Source organism: Leptonychotes weddellii, chromosome 4 (assembly GCF_054177405.1).
Source record: "Leptonychotes weddellii isolate Sample4059 chromosome 4, ASM5417740v2, whole genome shotgun sequence".
Classification (NCBI taxonomy): Eukaryota; Metazoa; Chordata; class Mammalia; order Carnivora; family Phocidae; genus Leptonychotes; species Leptonychotes weddellii.
Window position 1 is genome coordinate 40,355,973 of NC_138372.1, and position 6,051 is coordinate 40,362,023.

The following is a 6,051-nucleotide window of genomic DNA, read 5'->3' on the forward strand; positions in this document are numbered from 1 at the left end:
AAAAAAAAAAATCTAGCACCCAACAAGGTAAAAATCACAATGTCTAGAATCCAATCAAAGTTTATCAGGTATGCAAGGAGGCAGGAAGATCTGACTCATAACAAGGAGGAAAATCAATCTGTTGTGGTAAAATAGGCCCAGATTGGACAGAGATGTTAAAATTAGCAAACAAGAACATTAAAATAATTATTATAAACCAGTAGTTATATGACTATATTCCCAATATTCAAAAAGTTAGGTAGAGACATTAAAAAGATAGTAAAAAGATCCTAATCAAACTTCCAGAAATGAAAACAGCATCTGAGATGAAAGACACACTGGCTGGGATCGACCTTATAGGAGGAAAGAGCAGTGCACTCAAGCACACAGCAATCAAAACTCTCCTAAATGAGACACACAGAGAAAGAAAATTGTTTACAATTTTTACAGGATATCAGTGAGCTGAGCTGTGGAACAACTTCAAGAGGTCTCGTATCCGTGTGATAGTCCTCAAAGGAGAGAGAGCAGGGGGCAGAAAAAGTACTTGAAGAAATAATGACCCCACATTTTCCAAATTCGATGAAAATTATAATGAATCCCAAGCACAAGAACTAGGGAAAAAATGATACCAAGGCATATCATAATGAACTTGCTCAAAACTAATGATAAAATCTTAGAAGCAGCCAGAGAGAAAAGAAAGACATGTTACATACAGAGGAACAAAGACAAGGATGAGAGGTTTCTTGTTGGAAACAATGCAGGAAGGAAGACAGTGAAGTATCTTTAAAGTACTCGGGGAAAAAAACCTGTCAACCTAGAATTTCATACCCAGTAAAAACAGCTTTCAAAAAATGAAGGCAACCTCAAATGCATTAGGATGGATTATCAAAAAGCTGAACAAACAAAAACCCAGAAAATAGCAAGTGGAGGTGAAGATGTGGAGAAATGAAAACCCTCGTGTCCTGTTGGTGGGAGTGTAAAATGGTCCACCTGTTGTGGAAAACAGTGTGGCAGATCCTCAAAAAAGATTAAACAGAATTACCATATGGTCTAGCAATTCCACTTTGGGGTATACACCTCAAAGAATTGAAAGCAGGGCTCGAAAAGGTATTTGTACATCTATGTTCCAAGGGGCATTATCCACAATAGCTAAAATGTGGGAACAACCCAATGTCTGCCAACAGATGAATGGATAAGCAAAATGTGGTACATATATACAATGAAATATTGTTCTGCCTTAAAAAGAAAGGAAATTCTGCAATGTGCTATCATATGGATGAACTTTGAGGATATTATGTTAAGCAAAATAAGATAGGCACAAAAAAACAAAGACTGCATGATTCTACTTAGGAGATACTTAAGAGTAGTCAGAATTGTAAAGACAGAATTTCTAATGGTGGTTGCCCAGGATGGGGGTGAGAGGAGAATGGGGAATTATTGTTTAATAGGTAGAGTTTCAGTTTTATGAAATGAAAAGACCTATGGGAATAGATAGTGGGGATGGCTACACAACAATGTGAATGTATTTAATACCACTGAAGAAATGTACACTTAAAAATGGTTAAGATGATTAGGGTGCCTGGCTGACTCGGTTGGTGGAGCATGTGATTCTTGATCTCAGGGTCGTGAGTTCAAATCCCATGTTGGGCATAGAGCCTACTTAAAAAAAAAGGTTAAGATGATAAATTTTATGTTACATATAGTTTCTCAAAATAAAAGTTGGAAAAGAAATGAAGGCAAAAAAAAAAAAAAAAAGAAATGCTTTCAGACATACAATAGCTAAAAGATTCATCACCAGCAAAATCACCATACAAGAAATGTCAAAGGAGTTCCTTCAGACAGAAGGAAAACGAAACCAGATGGAAATACAAATCCACATAACAGAATGAAGAAATGGTAACTACATGGGTAAGTACATAAGATTTTTTCTTATTATTTATATTTCTTTAAAAGATACCAGACTATTAAATAATAATGCACTGTGGGGTTTACAACATATAAAAGTATGACAAAAATAGCACAAAGGTGGGGAGGAAAGAACCGGAAGTATGTTACTGTAACATTCTTAAAATATACATGCATAGGATGCTATCACGTGAAGGTAGACTGTGATAAGTGAAATGCAAACTATAAATCCTAAAGCAACTGCTAAAAGAACAAGACAAAGTTACAGCTAATAAGCCAACCAAAGAGCTAAAATAGGATTTCAGAAATTATTCAGTAATCCAAAAGAAGATAGAAAAAAAAAAGAAAAAGGGAACAAAGAACAAAGAGGCACATAGAAAACAAAGAACAGGAATGCCTGGGTGGCTCAGTTGGTTAGGCATCTGACTTTTTTTTTTTTAAGATTTTATTTATTTACTTGAGAGAGAGAGAGAAGTAGACTCTCTGCTGAGCAGGGAGCCCTAACCTGGGGCTCGATCCCAGGACCCTGAGATCATGACCTGAACCAAAGGCAGATGCTTGACCGAGTGAGCTGCCCAGGCGTCCCAAGCATTCGACTCTTGATCTCTGCTCAGGTCTTGATTTCAGGGTCTGGCGTGTTGGGCATCCCTCTGGGTATGGAGCCTACTTAAAAGAAAATAGAACAAGGTGACAGATTTAAACCAAACCCTATTGATAATAACACTAAATGTAAATGTGTATGGTTTTTTTTTTTTTTTTTTCCCAGAGAGAGTGTGAGCAGGAGGGGGGTACAGAAGGAGAGGGAGAGAATCTCAAGCAGACTCTGTGCTGAGCATGGAGCCTGACACCGGGCCGGGACTCATGACCTGAGATCACAACCTGAGCTGAAATCAAGAGTTGGATGCTCAACCGAATGAGCTACCCAGGTGCCCCTGTAAATGGTTTTAACATCTTGATTAAAAGGCAGAGATTGTCAGATCGTATTAGAAAGCAATACCCAACTATACGCTCTCTACAAGGAACACACTTTAAATATAAAGGTACACCATGCCACCATTAGTCAAAAGAGAGCTGGAGTGGCTTTATTAATAATATCAGATAAAGTAGATTTCAGAGCAAAGAAGATAACTAGGAATAAAACTAGTCACTTCATAATGGTAAAGGGATTCATCAAGAGGACATAAAAATCCTAAACATTTATATACCTCTTAACAGAGCCTCAAAATACATGAAGCAAAACCTGATGGAGCAACAAGAGAAATAAATCCACAGTCACAGGCAGAGATGTCAATATCTCTTTCAATCATTGATAGAACAGAGAGAAAATTCGTAAGAATGTAGACAACTTGAACAACACTGTCAACCACTTTGACCTAATTGACATTTACAGTACTCGCCACCCCAAAACATTTTTTTAAAAATTGCACATGGAACATTTACCAAGACAGCCCATATTCTGGGCCATAAAGTCTCAATAAGTTGAAAAGCATTCTAATCATATAAAGTAAGTTTTCTAACAATAACTGAATTAAATTAGAAATCGGCAATAGGAAGATCTCTGGAAAATTCCCAAATATTTGGAAACTGAATAACATGCTTCTAAATAACCCATGGGTGAAAACAATATCAAAAGGGAAACCAGAAAGTATTTTGAACTGAATAAAGATGAAAAGATTCCAAATTTGTGGGATGGTTTTAAAACAGTGTTTAGGGGAAAATTTATAGCACTAAACACCTATATTAGAAAAAAAGAAAGGCCTAAGTCAATGACCCCAGCTTTCACTTAAAGAACTAGACCAAGAAGAGTAAAATTAAATGCAAATCAGAAAGGAATTAACAAAGATCAAAGCAGAAGTCAATGAAATAGAAAACAAAGTAAAAATAGAGAAAAATCATTGAAACTGAAAGCTACTTCTTTGAGAAGATCAGTATAGTTGATTAACCTCTAGCCAGACTGGTCATGAAGAAAAGACAGTAGTCACAAACGAGCAACATCAGGTATGAAACATGTGACATCACTACAGACTTTACAGGTGTTCAAAAGATAGTGGGAATATTATGAATAACCTAATGTCAATTCATTATACAACTTAAAATAGACAAATACCTGTAGATACACAAACTGCCAAAGCTCACCGAGGGAGAAACAACTGAAGAGCCACAGGGCTATTAAAAAAATTGATTTGTAGATAAAAACTTGCTCACAAAGAAAACTCCAGGCCCAGATGGTTTCATTGGTTAATCCTACTAATTATTGCATGAAGAAATAATACCAATTTTATACAAACTCCTCCAGAAAAAATGAAAAGAAAGGAATACTTCCCAACTCATTCTTAGGGACTTAATGAATCTACAGTAATCAAGACAATATGGTATTGGCATACAGATGGGCAAACAGATCAACAGAAGAGTCCAGAAAGAGACCTATGTATATGGACAACTGATTTTCAACAAATGAGCAGAGGCAATTCAGTGGAGAAAACATTATCTCTTCAACAAAAGGGGCCAGAACAATAGAAAATCCACATGCAAAAAAATATTTTTTTCACTCATATTTCATACCATATGCAAAAATTAACTCAAAATGGATCATGGTCCTAAACGTAAAATAGAAAACCATAATACTTCTAGAAGAAAACAGGATTAGGGCAAGACATCTTAAAGAAAACATCACAAACACGATCTATGAAAGAAAAAATTACTATACTGAACTCCACCAAAATTAAAAACTTCTGGTTTTCGGGCGCCTGGGTGGCTCAGTTGGTTAAGCGACTGCCTTCGGCTCAGGTCATGATCCCAGGGTCCTGGGATCGAGTCCCACATCGGGCTCCTGGCTCAGCGGGGAGCCTGCTTCTCCCTCTGACCCTCTCCTCTCTCATGCTGTTTCTCTCTCGCTCGCTCTCTAATAAATAAATAAATAAAATCTTTAAAAAAAAAAAAACTTCTGGTTTTCAAAAGAGAAATCAAAAACTGGGAGAAAATATTTGCAAACTGCGTATCTGATGAAGGACTTGTTTCTAGGATATCTAATAAGAAAACAAACAACCCAATACAAAATTTTAGCAAACTGACCAAAAAAGATCTACAAATGGCAAATATGCCCAACATCATTAGTCATTAGGAAAATGGAAGTTAAAACCACAATGAGCTACCCCAACACACCCAATCGTACCAAGTCTGTGATGATGTGGAGCCGTGGGAATGCAAAATACTACAGGCACTTTGGAAAACAATTTAACAGCTTCTTAACAAGTTAACCATACACCTATCATATGATCCAGCTACTCCACTTCTAGTTTTTACCCAAAGGAAAGGAAAAGCCTATGTCCCTACAAAGAACGTACATAAATGCTCCTAGCCACTTGGTTTGTCATAGCCCAAATGTCCATCAATAAGTGAATGGATAAACAAACCATGATCTCTGCATACAACGGAATACTTCTCATGAGTAACGCAGAATGCACTTCTGATACATGCTTCAACATGGATGAATCTCAAAATAATTATGCTGAGTGAAAGTTGCCAGACCAAATAAAAAAGAGTACATAATGCCTGATTCCATTTATATGAAACTGTAAATACAAACTAGTGATGCAAAGCAGGTCATTATTTGCCTAAGAATGTGGCGGGGGGCGGGGGAGGCAGGGAGGGGGCTAAACAGGGATTAGCAAGGGGCACAAGGAAACTTCGGGGGCAATGGGTATGTTCATTTGTCCTGATGGTGGGAATGGCTTCACAGTTGCATACATATGCCAAAATTTACTATTGTTGGACACCTGTGTAGTATTGCATACCAAGTGTATGTCAATAACGCTGCTTAGGAAAAAAGGAAAGACACAGGGACATTAAGCAACATGGCCAAGGCCTCACAACAAAATGCCATCATACGGATATATTATATCTAATAATCCTTACCATTAGGGTACTGTGCTGTCTTCCATTAGAAATAGAGCTATGGGGGCGCCTGGGTAGCTCAGTTGGTTGAGCGACTGCCTTCGGCTCAGGTCATGATCCTGGAGTCCCGGGATCGAGTCCCGCATCGGGCTCCCTGCTCGGCAGGGAGTCTGCTTCTCCCTCTGACCTTCCCCCCTCTCATGCTCTCTCTCTATCTCATTCTCTTTCTCAAATAAATAAATAAAATCTTAAAGAAAAAAAAAAAAGAAATAG

At 37.5% G+C, this 6,051-nt stretch overlaps 1 protein-coding gene across 1 annotated transcript in view; it reads right to left on the bottom strand.

Annotated features, from left to right (window-relative positions):
- The window catches only part of DHCR24 (24-dehydrocholesterol reductase), a 28,462-nt gene that overhangs the window by 18,264 nt on the left and 4,147 nt on the right, over nt 1-6,051 (bottom strand). The window lies entirely within an intron of this gene.